Source organism: Sturnus vulgaris, chromosome 4, assembly GCF_052056855.1.
Source record: "Sturnus vulgaris isolate bStuVul1 chromosome 4, bStuVul1.hap1, whole genome shotgun sequence".
Classification (NCBI taxonomy): Eukaryota; Metazoa; Chordata; class Aves; order Passeriformes; family Sturnidae; genus Sturnus; species Sturnus vulgaris.
The window spans coordinates 52,171,993-52,193,590 of NC_142246.1; the positions used below are offsets into that span (position 1 = coordinate 52,171,993).

At 40.6% G+C, this 21,598-nt stretch overlaps 1 protein-coding gene across 3 annotated transcripts in view; it reads right to left on the reverse strand.

The window, feature by feature from the left end:
- Nucleotides 1-21,598, reverse strand: part of BMPR1B (bone morphogenetic protein receptor type 1B) — a 142,156-nt gene that overhangs the window by 59,432 nt on the left and 61,126 nt on the right. Inside the window, exon 1 of one of the 3 annotated variants that reach the window (XM_088163962.1) lies at nt 13,891-13,958. The exons of the other annotated variants lie outside the window; for them this stretch is intronic. The gene's annotated coding sequence lies outside the window, so the exon portion shown is untranslated. Of the gene's footprint in view, nt 1-13,890; nt 13,959-21,598 lie in introns of those variants that run through there. 3 annotated transcript variants of the gene reach the window in all.

Genomic DNA, 21,598 nt, shown 5'->3' on the forward strand with positions numbered 1-21,598 from the left:
CAAAGCTTTATGTTCTTTGTGCACAGCTGGAGAACTTCATATTTAGCAGAGAATTGCCACGTATATGCAACTGAATTGTTAATGTATAGGGGAAGGTGAAAAGTAGTATTTGCAGTGTAGTGTGATAGATGATGATATACAGTCAAGCCAACAAGGGCCACACACAAGAGAGGAGATGAAGATCCACCAGTCAACTCAGCTGGACTCAAGCTGCCAGGCTTTTATAATACCAGTTCTTTATTAACAGGAATAATGCTTTCCTCACAGCCTGGATCCCCAACAGGCCAAAGAATGTTTAAAGAATGTTAAAAACAGGGAGGAAAAATGCTATTGCAAAGAGCTCCTTCATGCGTCTTCTCAGGGGGGTTAAGGAAACAGACACCAAGTGCTCTCAGTGTTGCAAAAGTGTCTTGTATTTTCTTATGGTCTGTCTCCAGTGAGTTTCAGGGGAAATTTCCAACTGTTAGAGCACAATACACTTCAAGGATACTGTGTTCAGCTCCATCCAGCAGGTGTTTCGAAGGAATGCTCTGCCTGAAACCTGCCTTTTGATTACTATGGCTTTGGAGACCTTCTGAAAAGAGAGACCTGACAAGGGCACTGAGCTTTGTTTAGAGAACTTAATCCTTATTCTCCCTGCTGCCAACAAGGAAAGGTTATGTTTTGCCTAAGTAAAGAATTCCTTTCTTAGAATCAAGAGATGGAAGTGGCAGAGAAGAGCAAACACCCTCCCCAAACAGCCAAGTTAACATCCCCAACAGCTGACTGTTAACAGCAGCAGAAACATCCCTTTTCACTTTGACAACATATATCAAAGTAAAATATCTCTGCCAGGTGGGATTAGGCATTACAGGAATACAAAAAAATCCCAAACCAACCTGATCTTGTGATCCTCCGAGTTCCTCCCTCCTGTTGAAATGAATGGTGTGGAGGGTGCTGCCAATGTAACCTGAGTGATAAATCACATGCCAAAGGCTATAGAGAAACGGGTTGTCAGAGCAGCTGTGGATGACCCATGCCTGGAAGTGTTCAAGGACAGGTTGGATGGGGTTTGAGCAGCCTGGTCTAGTGGAAGGTGTCCCTGCCCATGATGGAGGCAGCAGTCGGAACCAGATGATCTTTAAGGTCTTTACTACAAGCCAAACCATTCTGTGATATTTAAATATGGCAGGCTTGTAGTAAATCTAATTTGAAGCATTAGAGTACATCCCATGAAGCTTTTCTTAAACAAGATCTTTACTCATGAGCAGAAGAGTTTGACTACGGAGTGCATTTGTTGCAGCTCCTTCAAAGATCCAGCCTGGCCCAATAATAAATCAGTAACTCTCTCTGGCTGTACTAATTGACACCCTAGGGATGTGAGGAGTTGAATTTCTTGACAATGTCACCTCCAAAGGAACATGCCAGCTCAGCCGGACTTTTCCAGCAGCCTTATTCCCGCCTGTGAGAGGCTATGGCAGGCTGTGCAGCAGCACAGGGGATGGTGTTGTTCATCCCAGTATTTGGGAACTGATAAGGAAACCAAGTGGGCTGAAAAATAGATCAAGCTGGACTGAAAAGCTGAGAAAAAGCATCGGACACAAAACTGGTAAGCAGCAGAAGTGAGCTGAGAAATCTGTGAACAATATAAACTCACAGAAGGAGAGGAATGTGCTGGGGAAAATTAAGTGGGGTGCTGGATGTTTCTCTACAGCTTAGAACTGCACTTTGATTTGTTAAATCTCTTAACTCCTCTGTGGAAAAACCTTTCTGCAAGGCCCTAGCAAAACATCCTGTCCCTTCCAAGTGCTGGACACATGGAGATTTGCAACCTATTATTTGTGCCACTTTGTTCACTCAAGGGAGAAGTTTTGTGACATGGATATGCATGGTCATTGTGATGCATCATGCTTTGGCACAATGGGGAGTGTGCTACATGAGAGGACTTCTGTTTTCCACTTGATTTTTTTCAAAGTCTAAACAATAACCCATAAAGCCACAATATGTTAGAAGCACACTAAAAAAATCAACTCACCTAGCCACCTGCCTACTAAGGAGATGGCTGAATTAGTGTTACTTCTGCAACTTTAATAAAGAATATTTATCACTGTGTCTAGAACCTCTTTTTAATTATTGCCAGAAACGTACAAAGTAGGTGAGATAAATAACCACGAGTAGAAAAATATTACTAAAAAAGGAAAAAGGAATGACCTGCAAGCAATGCCACTTGATGCTTTGCTGTGACCTGTTTTCCCCAGCAGTACCTGGGGGTGGAGCCAGAACGACCATCTAAGCCACTCTTCTTAAGCAGTCCCCAATTCTTTGCTCCACTCCTGTGTGTGCTCAGCCTGAAAACCTCAGTTCTGATCACCCAGCACAGTCAGCACTCACAGGTATCACTGATGCCAGAAAGGTGCTTCACACCTTGCATGCCAAAGGATGGAGCCCAGAGTGCCTCAAAACTGTTATAAATGAGAGACAAAAGTCTCGATATTCAGCAAAATTTACATTGCTTTATAACAAAACCAAGCATGTAGCAAAACGATGCCACAAGGGGATTCAGCCATGTCAGAACACACTTCCTTTAAAAGAGACAGTCCAACCAAAAACTCGGTTTCCTTCTGTTTTGGTGCCATCATTTTGCAATCACATCAGTGAACTTCTCCACCGTGGAGCTGCCTAAGTCCCAGGGACAAGCAGAGAGAGGAATCAACAGCAAGGAGTTGTACACTGCTGCTCACGTGCTAAATTAGGGTGGTTTTACCCAAATGTGAAACTGCAGCCCGGGTGTCTTCTTCTAGCCTGAACCACTCTCTGCCTCGATGCTCCACCTGCTAAATGGCGGGACAGATATCCCTTTGTCTAACCTTGGTGATTTGTAAAACTGAACAGTTTACAGTTACAGTAATGTTACACTAATGATACTACAATGATGGGTGTCTCAGGAAAAAAATGTGAGGAAATGAATAATCAGGGCCTCAGAAGGGTTTGAATAGCATGCGGTAAATAAGGTGATGGTCACACAAAATAAAATAATGAATAGAGACTCATTAGGAGAGGACTGCTCATCCTTTATACTGAAGAAAGCAAGGGTCCAATGGAAAAGCTAATCTGTTATCATGCAACTGAAGACTTGCAATGCACACGCACAGCAATGCACATGCAGAGAAGTCAAAGGCTGCATGTACAACATAAACACAGACAATTTGATTGCAGCACTAGTAAGGGTATTTTCATCTGTTTTGGGCTTGGGTAGCGTGACTTACTTGGTATATGAATCTTAACAGCTGACATCATTTAAGATCTATAAATTTTCTTTCTAAATGCCACTTTTACTCTCCTTAAAATATATTACTTGGAGCACATTAAGGACTTGGTTGAATTATTTGGTGCAGATCAGGCAGCCACCCAGATTAACAGATTCAGTTTTGGAGTGCTGAGGTTGGAACACACATCCTTCCTCTGCCACATCCCTCCTCATGTGTTTCTTGCAAGGAGGCCAAAACACGGATGCCTTCACAACTGAAGATCCTGTCTGAGAGTCAGGCAAACGGTGACAAACTCTCTGCCATTCTGCAAGGGAAATTTATTCTCCACTATTTTAGATTAAGCTGCCCCGAGAAAAACAATGGGAATGCAACATGGCAATACCTCATGGCCTAAGTGGGCTGCAGCTCTGATTTTGGAAGCCATTTGAAAGCACATGAAAGAGTAGCAGTTTGTTACTGTTTATAATGTATCTACAAATATTTCGATGGCCTTTGTCACCAGTGGAGACAGCTACTCCCAATTAGTGTCTTTCATAAACAGCTCTGTGGAGTCAGACTGCATTATTATTTCCATTTTGCAGGAGAGAAGGTAAAAAAAAAGAACAGATCAGATTCACAAGGGTGTCTTTGTGACTAACCCCCACTGAAATGAGCTACACTTGGATCAACTGCAGAACCTCTGTGGATCTGGATTCACAAATCAAATGAGCATCTTAGGTGGGACTGCTCTATAAAGCTTTGTATCTTTGAAAATTTGTTAGTGAACTAAACACAATTTTTTTCAGAAAATTGAGCTGTATTGTTTCCTTCAGTAAAAGGCTGGTTACTACCACTAAAATATTAAACAGACAAGAGAAACTGGAGCAGGAGGAGTGGTAGGGTTATACCAAATGCTTACAGTGATGAGTTTAATAGCTCTTTCTCACACTACTCATAACTGAATTTTCCCCTAATACTGTCTATTTATTGTATAAATAGAAGAAATAGTATGCCAATAAACACTGAAAATATAAAAATCATCAATGCTGTCACACAGTAAGAAAAAATCTTGTCATTCTAGCCAGTTACAGAAGCACAGATTTCTATACATCTTTTAGATCTATATAAAAATGTAACAAAGATTTACATCACCACCTTTACTTAGCTCTGAAAAATCCCTGACAAAATGTTAAACCTAACCTAGTGTAAGTGTAAATCTAGCCACAGGACCACAGCACTCCTCTAGCTCTTCTATCCAAGTGTGGAAGGTGTTGTCCCCCAAGGCTGTAGAGCTCCAGACTGAATTCTCTCCTTGCTCTCTAAACACACAGTCCTCTGCCAACAGAGTTTACAGAAGTGGCAGAAAAACAAAAGCTCTTTCACCTATTAAAATCATTGTGTTTTAGAGACAGAATTTATTTTCCCTTATTTTTACATCAGCTAGGCTTTACTTCTCTTTGTTACGTAAAATAACCTTAAGATATTTGTTACAAAAGGAAGGCTGTAATATTAGGTTTATTTCAGCACTCTTTGGTGGCAGGATGCTAGCTGACTGCACAAACATGTTCCAAGGGAAAGAAGCTTGGTTAAAAAGGTCAGATTTTCACACAATTTTCAGGAGGTTTAGTCTGTTTTTCTTTGATGTTACTATTTTATTATTACACAAAACATGTACATGACTGAAATGTATGACCACAGATACAAAAAGTGTCTAGGACTTTTTCTGGCCCAAAAAAGAGGGATTTCTAAGGGATTTATGTCAAAGTTATAATACAGTGGGTAATACAAAAAAAAAAAAAAAAAAGTATAATGACAGCAGATATTCCAGACTGAATCCTTCTCATGTAGTAGAAAGTACAGCATCTCCCTCTGTCACAGAGAACAGTCAGCCTAAGAAAAGCATTAAAACCCTTCAAAAACCAAACCACTGCAGAATATGTTAATAACTACCCACAACGATAGCGTCAGCTATCACTAGCTGCTACTAAAGATACTGGATCAATAACAAACATTTTGGAGAACCCTGTTTTTTAAAGAGAACTGACCGGGAAAAATGCCAGAATATCACTACACTTCACTATCTGGGTTTGCATGGGAACTGTAATCTAAGAGAAATGTGAATTTCTGTACATGTAATACAGCCACTACCAAGGAGAAACCATTACACATACCAGCATCTCCATTTCACACAGCAATTCTATGGCCAAATTTTCCCACATGAACAAGACACTCTCTAGACAGTTTAATCCTCACTGTCCAGATAAAATGCCTACTGCAGCTGGGCTATCCCTACTAGCAGCAAAAAACTTCTCACATTTTCTTTTCTACAGCTACAGCTGGAATTTTTATCTTCTTTTTTAAAGGGAAGACATGTTAATAAGAATTGATCTGGACAGAATCAGATACAAAATTTTACAAACGCCATAATAACTTCAATCTTTTACCTTCCCTCTTTTTACTGAAGACCTCTGGTATATATTTACTTATTTTCCAATTTATAAGGCAACAAAAATAAAAAAATAAAGTACATCCTCAGGCAGGTACTAACAATTGAACTGCTAACAGAACATACAGAGAACTATATTTAAAAAAATAATAAAAGTTTTTACGATGCTCCAGTTCTTTGAAAACCGATCTGAAAGAATGCTCCCAAAGTCTAAATTTGTTTGCAAAACAGAAGTCGGTAATGACAGATTCAGAAGGTGAAAATGTTATTTCTTCATCTGTAGCTGTATTTTCAGCTGGTGACTTCCCACAGGCAGCCATCATTCATTCAACAAAATCTACTTGGTGGCCCTTAATCAAACAGAATACATTAAACAATTTAAAGCAAAGACTGAGTTTTCACTCGTTACTTAGTCACAACAGAAGAGAGGTTAGTATAATGTCACACTGACCTAATTAATATGCATTATCATTTTAGAAGAGGTATTCAATTAATAATTTATTTATTTAATATATACGTTGCTTGATCACAGCATGTGTCAGTATAGAAGTAGACTGTAAATTCCAGACATTTCAGACTAGAATTTCTATGCTTTTTGCTACTAAAGGAAAATTCAGCTGGCTGTTGTAAAGGTTCACCCTGTATACAAGGTGCCACGGTTAGAAAAAAAAAGTTCTTTTATGGTCTAGGCTGACCAGATACAAAACAAAGCCTCCCATGAAGAGCTTTAGGTTTTACTTAACACAGGTAAAGGAAGAAACTAAGCCCATCTGTTTCTGAAGCTATGTCACTCACACTGATTTTCCCAGTACTCTGCACAGTCACCAAGATATTCTGTTTAGGAAGAAAAAGAAATTTGCTGGAAACCTCCTGCAAATGAAACCCAGCTGCTTAAGCACAATACCAGATGTCTCCTGCACCGTGTGGCTTTGATAGATTAAATTGAGCATAAGAAAGAGATGAAATATTTATGAAAATTAAATTTGCAGTATGCATGTCAGTAAGCCTTAAAAACGTTTTTTTCAAGTAAAGACAGGAAACCACATTTTTTCACCCAATCGGCTTAGGTTAGATTATAGTGTTGGTATTCATGGAGCTCCTGAGGTGCTTATGTTTCATACAGACTGCTTAGCTTTTACTCACACCACTTATTCCAGACACAGGGACCACAGATTCTGCCTCCGACACCAGCAGATCAAACATTTATGAACAACATGCTCAAATGAATTACTGAGTTTTACTCCTTACCCACCAAAAGTGCAGTATTTCGAAGGCTGGGAAAAAGCTCCAATCCCACTGAGCACTCGGGTAACAATGCCATGTACTGGACACAAATAGTGCTGAGACAAACAAACATGCCTTTTTTCACACTCAAGGGAATGCTGTCACACACTTAAGCAAACTACTTCATCCTGACACATCATCAGGCTATTTGTTCTCCAAAACGTCACACTTGTATTGGTTTACTCAAAAGAGAAGTGGAAGGAAAAATGATTGTGGTAAAGAGAACAGAAAAAACAAATTAAGGTAACATTTACAATTAAGTGAAGGCATGGAATCACTAAATAACTCCATTTTTACAATGTTAAACGTCTTGCATAAAATCTCCAAAGACACCTAACATCTCTGGCTCCTCACAGTCCCAGTCCTGCCCATCTCAGTAGATCTGTTAGCACTCTAACAAGCTCTTTTACAGAACATGACCAGCTTTTCCCTTCCTAGCCATGCCTAAATTTCATCCATTAGCAAACAACTGTCTTGGAAAGGGTAGCATTCCCTTTCAAGATCCTCTTTTCTCTCCTTTAGGGAACTGAGAAACCCCCAAAAAATGAAGTTAATCTTTGTGATAATTTGGCACTATATTACTTCAAAATCCTGCTTGATACAAATATCCTTTTGAGTACAGAACTATGACTTAATACACACAGATGTGATCTTCTTAGCAAAGCAAAATTAGTACAAAAGGCTAATATTTATCCTGTGGATTAGTAATAAAGGGGCTGCATGTCTCTGTGCAGCTCACTGAGTGTTTTTAAAACAGAAACCAAAAGGTCATTAACTTCAGCAAAGCAGGAACAGAAACAAATCTAACACTTCCCATCACCCTTGTGCTCCTTGAACACCTCCTGAGTGCATTACAGGGCCACCGGATGAGCCAGGACAGCAGAGCTGTCCCAAAGGAGACCAGGAGTTTATTTGAAGAAGCTCAGCAAGCAACATTTCCCAAACTCTCTTTCAAAAGAGGAGCAATGAATATCCTATTTCCTTTTCATGGAATGTTTATATGCTATGGCTCGAGTACCTTTTACACTGCCAAGCCAATGCAAAGCCACAGGTCAGCACAGGAAGAACAATACACTTGCTTAGTGTGCGCATTTTGACTTCTTACAACAATCTGAAGCAACAGACCGAAATCTTCTGATAGATGACCAGTACCATTGCAATAACACAGTAACTCCACACACAAACATCATAAACATCAATAAGCATTAGAAAATATGTTCTGTGCAGTTTCCAGTGTCAAATGCTAAAAAATAGAAGAGCTGTAAATAGGAGTTAGTAAAAAGACAAGAATGTCCTTAGTCTGGATAACTAAACTAACACACTAGTCCTGTTCATTTTTTAAAGTAATTAAGTCTCCACTTCTGCAAGTTACTCAAGGAAGAGAGTAGTCCTGTGAGTCTCAAAAAGTCCACCTAAGTTTAAAATCACGCAGGTCTTTTAAACGCTTCATGGTCAGTTGGGCTAACACATGGTGCATCTAGTTTCAGTTCACTTAAGTATTCTGCTTTCTAGTGATGAATCTGGAACAACAGGCATTGAAAAATCACACAAGTGTTATGCTTGCCACACTGCCATAGACGTCAGGCCTTCAAACCCAGTATCTCTGTCAAGGCCAGGCAGGTGAGGATGGGTGATAAACTCCAGTTCAGAACAAGTGGTGCAAAGCACGTTTCTTATATCCTGAGTTGAACCGTATCTCCTAGAAAAACAAGGAGGGAGGGAATGAAAGAAGGAAAGATGCAAGTATTTGCTATCTTCCCTCCAGGTATGATGCTGAAGAGATGAGATTTTGAGCATCTGTAATGTTCACCATAAGCTACTTTGGCTGCTGATTAATAGTGAGAGATTAATATCCGGGGATGCCATGTAACAGCTGCAGTCTGAACCTCGTGAACACAGACACGGTTATGCATTTAACAGCTGGGTTCAAACTTTAAGTGGATTTTCCTGTATGGTAACTAGGATCAGTTTACAGCTGAAAAATTACTCTTTAAATGCATGCTATACAACTACACTACACAGCTACCTCTGAAGGAACACAGCCCAAAGGTTACCTATCCTCATACTTCCCAGATCATCTTTCAACTTCCTTCAAGTCAAACTGCATCAGGTCCTATCTCCTAATTCCCACAATTTTTACATTTAAGTCTCCAAGTGTTAAAACGCATCAAGGAGCAGCAAATGTCAGAGGTGGATGTGGAGGCCTGGCACTTCTCCAAACAACAACCAGAACAGCAGGTGAACATGAAATTCTTTTGCATTACACCAAAGTACATAATTACCTGCTAAATCCCTTAAGCAGTGAACTGTCTGACAAATAATTATACCAAAAACTTTGTTGCATCAGGTTTATATTTACCAGATTGCAAAAATAATTGACAATTACCTCTGCTCAGAGTCTCTGTGGCTTTGGATCCATTAATCATAAAGGCTGATATGTCACTCCACAGTGTGAGGCTGGGGTACACCAAGAGGCACAAGCTTCTCCTCGAATATACAACTGGTAAATTTGATAAACTGCTCAGTTTTCTCATACTTCTTCTCCCCTATTTTTCACAAGTGCTAGCCTCTTTCATTCAGAAAGACTTCTATATGATTTCCACATGTCACTTAAGGACAAGGTTGCAACACAGTCAACTTTCTGACTATTCAAAAGATGCTCATTTGTTGCACCACTCAGGATGCCACCAGTGGTAGTATGAGAAGATGAAAAAATCTGCCAAATCTATATCCTGCCTCCATCACACATGGATAAGATGGGCAGGACTATCACAGGATTTTCCATTTTTACATTAAGTTATGGCTTACACTTCATTCCATGTATAGGACTGATACAGCTATGCAGTGACAGATGCAAAGGATTTAGGCCAAAACTACCATTTTGCCCCAAAGCTCAGCCTCTTATGAAACATTTCTTTCTTGGTTTTTTTTTTTTTTTTTTTTTTTTTTGGTTTGGTTTATTTTTGTTGTTGTTTTGTGGGTTGTTTATTTGCTGGTTGGTTTTTGGGTTTTTCTTGTAAGATGACCTTTACTCAGGTTATGGGGTAAAAGAGAGTTTTTAAAACAAAGATGCAGGTTTGGTAAGAGCTTTTGTCACCAGTTTCCTTGATAGTACAAACCTCTGGGTTGCATCATTGAACTCAAGTGAGCGTTTTTTCTAACCATTCAGTTAAAGTACCTTTTGGCCTACATTATTTATGATTCAGTTTTCAAACAAACATTACCTTTTCTGACCTAGTTTTTGAACACTTCCTTCAGAAAGAATCTCCTTAAGTCTGAATTCCAGCCTGAAAAATTACCCTCAGTAAGTTTGCAGTGCAGGATAAACAGAAAATAGTGCTCAGCCCAAAAGCCTGAGCACAAGAGCTGCAGTTCAGTCTGAGTGAACTGCTCTGCTTTTCTTCCTTACACTTTGATCTCAAGTTTAGAGAAGATTAAATTCAACCAAAAATACTCCAACAGACAGACATGAGCAACAGCCAACTTTGGTCATGAACCAACCATGTCAAAAACATTTAAATTCCCTCTAGGATAAAACATAGGCCTTGTAGATATAAGGCAAGTAAGATCGCATGTGAGCTGCAGGATAAGGCTAGCATTCAAAAATGTTCTTAAGAAGTTGGAGAAATATTTGGGAGAAGCTGGGGTGCTATTAAGACAGTACAACACAATATCCAGCCACTGTAACAATGCATACACAAAAGCAATTGCATAAATGAAGAAATACTCAAGTCTGAGTTCTGCATTTTCAGGAACATACAGAGAGACTGAAAAATGCACAGCCAAGGTCAGCAAAAGTAACCGGAGATACTCAAGACCATACAAGTAAAATTGGGCTTGAGTTAGCACAATGACAACCAGGGCACACTAAAGACTAATTTTTCTAGAGGTGAAAATAAGGAGATGCTGGAAATGATTTCCTGGAAACCTGTGGTCTCCTCATCACTGAAAGGAAGCCAAATGCTGGTAAAAGTACATATGCATTTTAGAGGGATTAACTAAACTCTTTGCACATAGTGCCAATCAGTCATCATATTAATGATTTAACTATATCTGATTTTAGTAATCATGTGGAACCATCATGATCTCCCCAGGTATATGTATAGGAAAAAGGCAAACTCCACAGTTGAGTAACTCATGTCCTCACTGGGATCATCCTGCAAGGAAACGGAAGCTTTGAGGGGATAAAGAATAGATGTATCTACTAAACAAATTTAAGCTTGAATTAATAAAGCTTTAGAAAATCTTGTTCTCAGCCTGAGGCATGGCCCGAATTACTTAGAAGATCTCTTAATTTTATTTTCAACTCTCTTTCCATAACAATTTCTGACCGTGAAACTGAACCATAACCCAAAGATTAGGAGGTAGCAAAGTGTTACCGTGATTTTTTTCTCTTTTTTAAATTAAAAATAAATAAATATATAAATATAATGATACAATTTATAGCTTACCAGGGTTATCTCTTCCCACAGATTTAGATCCTAAAATTATCCTCAAGCACTCAGCTTCAATTGCTACCACTTTGTCTTTCTTTATTTGCTGAAAGATTTTGGGCTGCAGCTGCTGAAAGCACCTGTGGGAAACCACCGGGCACTCCCTGGCAAAGATTCCCCAGCACAAGCCTCTCCCTCTCTGAGCAGTGCTAATAAACAAGAAATACATAGTTCTTGGGAGAGAAAAAACCCTGTGCTGAACAAGACACTAGTTGCATTTCCAAAAGAAGTTAGTACAAGTGCTCAAAAACCAAGAAAATATTTGACTCCCAACTGCCAGGAAGTTGAGAATGTTATTTCAAATGCAAACAGTGAACTCATAAGAAGCTAGGTTTCAAATTACTGGGAATCTCCTGTAATAGTTGTAATTACATTGTTTATAAGATACAGTATCTGAGGAACTTCTGACATAATTTCTGCATGCTCATATTTATGCCTGAAATGCTGCAGAGAGGGAGAAATCTTGGTCTCTTCTGGACAACCTAAGTTTTCTGTGCCTATCTTTGAGCAGCCTACTGCATTTCTTCCACCTATCTGCCTAATCCCCTTGCAGATGCTCCTAAATCAGAATACATACTTATTTCATTGAAGGTCATTGCATCAAGATTCTCAGTATCTTTAGGAAAACATTATTTTGGTATGGATAACTCTGAGGATGCTCTACGACCCCTCTTGATTTCAAGGGATCATGCACAAAGAAAAGCGTCAAAGCATCCACCCATCGAAATTTTAAAAGGGAACAGAGAATCTAATAGGCTCAGGTACATTTCTGACTCCTGTTTTCAAAGAAGTCGATGCAGCCTCAGCTGCACTCTCCACTTCGGCAGCAGAGGGTGCTGCCAGAATACTGAGGGCCCCTGCAAAGATATCCAGGACTGGTCAGTCAGGTGTGACTACAGTTTGTGCAGAGCCTCCATGTCACACAAGTATCACTTAGGAAGAACAGTACCAGTTAATTGTTTCAAACTAGTTTTTCAATATCACCCACAGTCCATAAAATTTGCTCATCCCATGCCAAATTGTGTGGCATTCTCACTCCTAAGCCTCATACACAGCTTCTGCAGTGATGCCTGAAAACGAAGTCAAACATTAGATAAAAACCACCAGTACAGCAGTTTTGTGATTCAAGGAGAAAATGACCGACCAAGGACTGCAAGCTTGAATCTGAACTGCATACACAGTTACACTTGGTTAGGACTCCTGCAGACCAGCTGCTGCTCAGAATCCTGCTCTGCCATCTACCACGCTCTCCCCAAGCCCAGCTGTTCCCATGGACACTGCACCCACTTCCCACCAGATGAAAGCTTCCAGGACAAATGGACTGCACGAGTGGCACTGCTGTTCTTTCTGCTCCTTAACTTCAGTGTATCTTACTAAGGAAGCCAGATAAAACCTTCCCAAGCATCAGGAAAACTCACAGTTGATGCTGAAGAGCTGTAGGTGGAGTCACTGACAGTTTACCTAGTTAGTTAATAGAACTGACTAATGTATGGGGGGAAAGAAAAAAATTCCTTGCTATGCATATTTTGTTCTCTTTTCAGATGTGATTATCAGCCTATTAGCTAACTGCTCCATCATGAAAACATCCAAGCCGAAACATCCAGGACTGTTTCATTAAATTATTTACCACGTTTCAAGAGACACCAAGCTTAACAGAAAAGCGAGTCTTCAATGACAGTAATTTCACAGGTCTTCCAAAGAGCATCAACATGAATGAAGCGCTACTGTAAACACATTTATAAACTCCAAAATAAACCTCCCAAAAACACGTCAGTTCATTTACCGCACCCAGAACTTGTCTTCAAATGCAGGTTTGCAAGTATGTTTCAAATCCTCTAATACACTCCTCATTTTCATCTCTAGAATGAATAAAGCTACTATGATTCTCCCGTCAATCACAATTCTGCCTTACTGCAATCTCTGTTTACTGCTAATTAGTACCCCCTTTTCTTATTAGCCATGTCAAATTTTTTGCATCTCGGTGGGTAAATACGGTATTTTCACTTACAATTAGCGTGATGCTTCCTGCTAAGACTTAAACATGAACAAATTAAGTCGTCCTACGAAACCAGCACGACATTTCCTAAATATATAGCTACTAACAGAAAAAGCCCTCGCTGCTAAAAGCGGTAATCAGACAAAAGTTACAAAAAGCATAAAGCCTGAAAAGCTCAGGATTTCTAAGGGCACACTTAATACAACACAGCTTCTTTAAAACTTTTTCTTTTGAGCGGTCCAAGTTGCGCTACCGGAGAGGGACCAGCAGCGAGAGGCGCAGCCCCCGTCGCCCCATCGCGACTGTCCCCGCACGCCGTGCGGAGCATCATCCGCACCGCCGCACCCAGCACGGCCAGAAAGTCAGCCCGAAGCTAAAATCCTTCTCCCTTCGCCCCGTCCTCGGGCACCTTCCCGCCGCCCGCCGCCCCCTCGGTCCGCTCACCTCGGGCGTGCAGCCAGCGCCGGCAGCGCCCAGCGACAGCCGCGGCTCCTCCGGCCGCGCTCCGCCCGCCCTCCCGGCCGCCTCCTCGCCGCGCCCCTGCCCCCGCCCCCGCCGGCTCCTGCCCCCGCCGGCTCCTCCAGGCACAGCACGGCAGGGCAGGGCACGGCAGGGCAGGGCTGGCGGGGAGAGCAGCGGGACGGCCCCACCGCCCGCGCTGCACCCCCGGCCGGACACAAAGCGGCAGCCGGGGCGGCAGCGCGGGGGAGCTGCTGCCGGGAGAGGCACCCTTGGGCTCGCCCTGACACCCGTAAGGAAGCCGCAGCCGTCCCGCCCAACGCCTCCGGGCTTTCCCCCATCCAACGCTCCCGGCGCCCGGGAAAAGCCGCTCCGGACCGCGACCCTGCCCCGCGCAGAAAGCGCTCGCCAGCAGCAGCCGATGGAGCCAGGAGCGAGGAGGAACCGGGAGCTCTGCTCCTGCCCGGCGCGGTTTCAGAGCGGGCACCCTGCCTGCAGCTTGTCACCGGACAGCTGCTACAGACACCTTCTGAGCTGGTGTCATTATTCAGGGACTAAATGAGCCGCTTCGGTATTTGCGAAGTGCGGGATTTCCCTATAAGCCTGTTAGTGAATCTGCCGCACACAGGGTTTTAACCTCACCCCTCCTGTTCACACATGCATCGCAGTTGTGTCGCTCCTCCGCCGGGCGCACTAAAACAAAGCCACCTCATCTATGCCTAGGGTTTATAAACCTCAGTATCAGCAGGTCATCAGTGGATGCAAACCCACACGAGCACAGAGTCCATTAAAGTTTGAAGAGACCTCTAAGATCATCAAGTCCAACAGTTAACCTAGCACCACCATGTTCACCACTAAACCCATCCCCTAGTGCCACATCCACACAGCTTTTGAACCATCTACCCCTTATGACAGGAACAAATGTTTTAAGCAACTCTTATGCCATCGAGCAGCAGAAGTATGTGGTCTATGTTCTTGAGCAAAACACAGGTGAGATCCTTAAAACACAGCAATATAATGGGAAAATTTTAAAATTTATGTACCATAATAAAAAGAGGCTCCCAATTACCACTAAGCAAAAAAATCCGAGCACAAGTAAGCTAGATATTTACAATTAAACTCTGTAACGACATATAGTAATAATTAATGACAGTACTATTATTTTTTTATCTATAAGAATGGGGAAAGTACCATTTGTGATTGATCAGCTCACTTGTGACAATGTTTGTTCAGTTTGGCACTGACACTGGACTGCTGTAGCTTATATAAAAGCCTGGCATCTCAGTGGGTAAATTCTACTACCACACTTCAAATGGTATTTTGCTTCAAACAAGTAATCCCCCCAAAACTTTCTGGGAAAGATCAACATCTTTGATGATGCTTAGTCAAATGGAAATCTTTGAAGTGGCCACCTAGCAGCTGTCAAACAACTATTAGTAATAACAGAATACAATTAATTTTTATGTCACAGAGAGTAATTTGGCCACCACATTCATAAACCAGACCTTGACCAGCATTGCTCCTATCTTTCTAGTGATTTGTGGAATTTAGTTTTTTTCCTCGTCTTTTTGTTTAAAACTCTTATTACCTGTTTGATTACTACACCAACTAACAGTGCACCTGCAGCACAGACATTAATTTCTATACACATGAATGGAAAGCATCCTTTGTGTGAATATAATCATTCCGTCAATATAATTTTTCATTCTTTCTCACATTTTCATTGCAATATAAGGCAAGACAGTAACAGAGTAGTGTCTAAACGATTTATTTTCTAAAAGGGGTCTTAATTACAGATTTGCTCCATGCAGATCAGTTTTCATGGGAAAATTACCTTAGTTTTAAAATTCCTGTTTAATCTACACGTGGTTTTCAAAAAGCATGCTAGGCATTTCCTTACCAAGATCTCATTCAAAAACGTGTTAGTGCTTTGTCATCTGATGACACAATTTAAAATATTTGTTGGTACAAATAAAAATCCCAAATTGCCACATATAACATATTGAACACTACAGAGCAGACCACTCTTCCTAGGTCAAACACAGGATGTCACTCCTATGACCTTTTTGACTGCAAGATGGAAGATCATCACTGTTTTGGACATTTGGGGTGGGCACCACAAGCCTCAGTTGTGTGACCTTATAGGACTTAGATGAATTCAGAGCAGTAAATGTCTGAATCTGAAAGACTGCCACTGAAAGTATGGGGAATCCAACCGAGATGTTTTTAGGATGTCAGCAAAATCGATGCATCAAGGAATGGAGTTTCTTGTGCAGACTGAAGCAAGTGTTTAAAATCAGGTGTTTGTTAGGGTGTGGGTGGCAGGAGGAGTCTTTTAGACTCAGAGTCAATGATGTATCTCTATAAATTAGGTGGCTCTTTGTGCATCCATACTGGGTATATGGGTAGGAGGTGATACTCGTCTTTGGGGCAGTGGCCAAAAAGTATAAATTACTTTTTACTTTTTAACTACTTTATAGAAATCAGAAATTGCTTTTTAAATTTAATTAAAATGAAATTACTTTTACACCTTGATCACTTTTTGAAGAGAAACGAGGTGGTGGGGAAATGTGTAATATGGTAGGTCAGGACACCACTCTCATGAACTTGATGACAGGAGGGGTTTCATCTCCTGTCTTGTATTCCAAAGTTTCACACCTTACTGTGAAAAACACTGTTCCATTCAGCAGAGCAAAGAGGGACAGCACAGGAAGGGAAAAGAGAGGTTTTCCTGCTCATATTTCTGTTCAGAGTTCAAGGTATGAGCTGCAACTAAGGGATCTTTTTTATTGTGCCTTTTCAATGAGGAGCTGGACACTCCTGTTATTATTAAAGCACAAAGCAAAATAAATCAATGAAGCAGGCAATAATGTGCTGTAATTACAAGGTTTGTAAGCAGGCAGTCAGTGTTCTTGGATCTTCCACTCAGTCTCAGGGAATACACCAGTATTATGCACTTCCATATAACAAATGCATAAGCAAGCAAAAGTATTGCAAATTATTGTCCTTGACAATTATTGACATTATATTTCTGAAAACGAAAAAAGAAACGAAATGAAATTTTTCAAGTCATCATAAGTGTGGAAAAAAAATTTCCCATCTTAGAGGATGACATCATTGTTTCCGTAGTTGTTAATGTTGTCAATGATGTAACAGTATCTTTTATTTCTTCCTGCTAATTATGCTATTTCCCTATATATTTTGCGTTCTGTAAAAGCTCTTTGCCCATTAAAATACTTTTCTAAGCAGAAGCACAAATCAAAAAAGTCTAAATTAACAACATTTCATTGCTGGTCTCTTTGTTTCCCTAGATAAAAACCTATCCAGTACTTTACTACAGTAATATTCACAAATGGGGGGCTCCTCCTTCAGATGAAATCCACTTGCATCTGCTTTCTCCAGGAAAGCTGGCAGAAATGAATTCTTTAAGGCTTTATTCTCTAACATTTTTTTCCCTTTGTGGTAAAACACATCCCTCTCCATGGAGCACAAACTCAAAAAGAATAAAAAAGATGCTTTTGCTCCACTTTGAAAAATTGAGGCATTCAAACCCAGGGACAGGCAGACAACAAAAGCTGTGACATGCTTAGAAGTGCCTGAAAAGACTCTTAAAAGGTACTGGAGATGTGAATTGAACCACTTTTGCCCAATTTTTCTTCCCTGTTGCCCCACTCTACCAGTGGGGATGCTCCCCCAGCAGCCTGAGAGGAGCCCCACACCCCAGCCCCTGTGCAGGGACAGCCACCGCCTTGCACAGCCCCCTTTGTCCCCATGGCCCAACTGAGGGGACCATCTAGTATTCCAGGCACATATTCCTCTGGGTTTTGTCTCTCTTTTTCTTTTTTTTTTTTTTCCCAGAGATCTGCCAAGGTTTCCCCTCCCCTCTGACATACACACACCACATTTGGAAAGGGTAAAACGGGAGCAAGGGAGAAAATCCCATAACTTGCCCAAAGCACACAAGGATGATTTGTGCTCTCACTTACGGGGTATGACTGTCACTGTTGATCTACTTTCAGGCCTAGATTACATCTGATAAGGGCTGACCTTATTTGAGTATTCACACATTATGCACTCATGGAGAGCATGTGGACACAAAAGTCCCTCAGATGTTCTGGGCATCAATCACGCTCACAGCGTGGAGGCTGCCAAACTTTTCTTCCCTTAACTTGAGAGAGGAGAGGGTAGTCCAAGACAGACTTAATAAAGTTTAAAGCTGTGCCACAGTGTATTTGGGGCCCATTGTCTTCTAAAAGTGTTCTTTTCAACAAATTCTCTGCAGTTACCACGGGCAACAATTCGTCTTTAACAAATTGGGGCGGACTGTGTGCAGACTCTCCGGAGGAGGGTAAATGAACAAAAGGCTTGCCAGGCCCATTACATAGAAGCCAAACAACCAAAACTCTTGTGTCTCTTCGTTGCCCCATATTTACAAAACCAAAGTGGGTTCTTAAAATCATTCCCAAAACCAGAGTATTTTCAAAGCCTTAAATCAAATCACTTCCTTAAGAACTGATGACTCTATTGTTCACCACACACAGATACTTATTACCACAAATTAACACGTGCTTTTACAAAGAATATACTATAACCATCACTGATGACTAAAACTTTTAATCTGTTGTAATGACTGACACCTCTGTAGTGACTGACACATCTTTCCCAATTTTATAAGAACTACAACTGGTTTTATAAACCTTCTGCTTTTGTCTGCATATTCATTTGAAATTGTGAGAGTTGGGAGAAAATAAGAGCACACAGCAGGTGATGCATGTGCTTCTCTGAAATGTATTAACTAGTGAGGCTTTTCTTAACTTGTAAAGTTGAAATTCTCATACAGTATCATCCTTACAGATAAAACTGTATGGAAACAAACTGCCCAAATAAGACATCATACCTACTTCTCAAACACCTTTTATTCCCCATATATACAGACTATATGAAATTACTAGTCTCAAAACAAACTATGATTTGCTATGCTAGATCATGCTTTTTAACTCTAAAACTTATTTGGGCCGTGTAAACTTACTTTCTTCTACAGCTGGCTACTCCAGCAGAAACAGTAAGCTAAGGCATTCTTCTCGTGTGACTCGAAGTAAGTAAAAAATGCAAATAATCATCAACCAAAGCTTTGGACAGGATGTTCTGAAGAGTTCAGTGTGCTTTCTCTTCTCAGTTCTGGATGCTTTTAATGATGGAGGGTTTGTTGCTGCAGTTTAGGAGATCAGTTCACAGTATGATGCATCTTATCATGGAGAGGTCCTGCTGCTTTTCCAGAGATGGTTGGTTGAGGTTGTTTCCTTCCAGTTTAGGGCCATTTGTTTCTTAGTTATATATCAAAAGTGACTGACCCTTGAGAAAAAGGAGCAGCACACTGCCAAAAGAGATGAAAAGATCTTTGGATTAAACCACAGGAAAGAGAAGGATGTGGTTTTCAGGCATGATACCCAAGATGATAGCATGGAGAAATCCACTACCAGTTTCACTGGGATTTAATTGAAGCCATTCACAGCAGTAGCATAGACACTCACTGCCTTTAGAAGGTATGTTTCCTAGTGAGGACCTTCTGTGGCTGTGCATCATGTTTTGCACCAGATTCTTTTTAAAATACAAGCAGCAAACCATCCATCTCATCACATGTGGGGATCAGGATAACTACGGGCTGAGGTTTAGGTCCAAGTGTCTAGTCTATAAAGCTGTGTTCAGTCTTAACTGAATTGTTTCTTTGAAAGATTTTAGCTACACAGCATTCAGATCACAAAGTTTCAAAAAAAAAATCAACCTAGTAAGAAGGCCTACCCAAACTAATATGATTGAGTCAGTGTCTTTTTCCTCCCTTGGTTTAAAAACTAGCCTTTAAAACCTGTAATATTTTGATGGAATGAGTTTTCTTCTATCAGTATAAGCATACACACAAACCCACATAGATACATGCTCATTTGTTGGTTTCAAATGTCATTACCTATAGTATGGGATTCTTCATGGTATGAATAAAAGCCCATTTCTCTGACAAGCTGGATCAAAATCTAAATATGTGAGGGAAGATGGTACCTTTAGCTTTACTAAAGCTCCTTGCTAGGCTGACTATATTTGGGTAAGGAACCAAAATCATAAAAATAAAGTTAACGGAGCTTGGACATGTATTTGACCCAATAAACCAGAAACCAATATTTATAGGGTTTTGTCATATGCTGCTTGAACCTGCACATGGTTCTCCAACTGGAAGTTGTCTCACAAAGTGGGAGCCACACAGCCACTTCACAGCAATGTATCTACCACAGCTACCACTGCCAGAGCATCTGCACCCACCCAACTGCTGAGCCAGGGCTGGCTTCTGGCCAGATGTCTCAGACTGTGGCAAAACAGAACTGTACCTAGCTACAGAAGCTAAAGACTTCCTCAAAAGGTCACATAATTTAGCAATCTCTGTGCTGACACATCAGATCAGAGCCATAGCTCAGTTTGTCCATATTCCTGTCTCAATAAAAGGTATTTGCTTTTTATTAATTTTTAAATGCATTGCTTTTTAATTTCATTGGGATGTCTCCTGTCTTTTATTATGTAAAAGGTTAAATGGAAGAATTCAATTTGCTTCTTCTTTTTATATGTATTATTTTATTTTCCGTTTTCTGTCTCCTCTTATTGAAGTCCTCTCTAACCATCCCCCGAATTTTAAGTTCCTTGTTCCTTAAGGAGATGGTTCATCTCATATTTTATCACCCACCTATTCATACTGCACCTTTTTACCAGCTGAGCTGTCCTGATGCAAATGCAGTGTTCTTGGAGAGATATGACACTCACTGACAGTCACTTTCAGAATCAGCTCTATCTCTCGTTTGGAGTCAAATGTCTTATTCACTTTTCTCACCACAGGAAGAAGATTACTTTGACTTCTTCATGACGAAAAGAAGGATACTTTTTGTACTCCAATTTATTTCAACATTCTGGCACTATATCAGGATTTTGTATTTGACAATATGCACTTACCAAAAATATTTTAACCTGCACGCTTGTATCACGTTTAGCAAATCTTTCACAGTTTAGCTCAATTCTTTCTGATTTAAACTAACTTTAAGAATTACTTTTACTTCCCTTAAGTCACTCTTTCCTCCAAAAGCTAACATATCCAAAACTACTTTCAGGAGTAGCTTATTACTGCCTTCCTGGCAGCAGCAGCAGTGTGCCTCCCAAATCTCCATTTCTCCTTTCCCTCAACATGCCAAAGAGGACAGAAGAGGAAGCCCAGCAGGGATGGGTTGGTCTGGTGGGATGATTGAGTACAGAGGGCAGGAGTGCATGAAGAGAGCTGTAATTACCCTCAAAAAATTATTTTAATCATTTCACATTATTTTTTCAGGGCTTTTATAATTGATAAAAATATACTAATGAGTGCATAAAAATAATAATACTCTCATAGCATGAAGTGTTCTCAACAATTAAGTTATGCTAGAGTCTCTTGGTACAGTATCTTGGTACGTAATTTCATATTTCAGAAGTTCCTTTCATCACAGTTTGGATTTCAGCCTCCAAGCTATTCTCCCAAGCAATAAATGGACAAAGACACAGATTTATTAAGGCCACTCCCAGCCCAAATGCATGTCTGATGGACTTGGAAAGTATCCTATACATTCAGGACAGGCATCTGCCAAGATATATCCTACTCTAATGCTTACCAAAGGTATTTTTTCCCTCA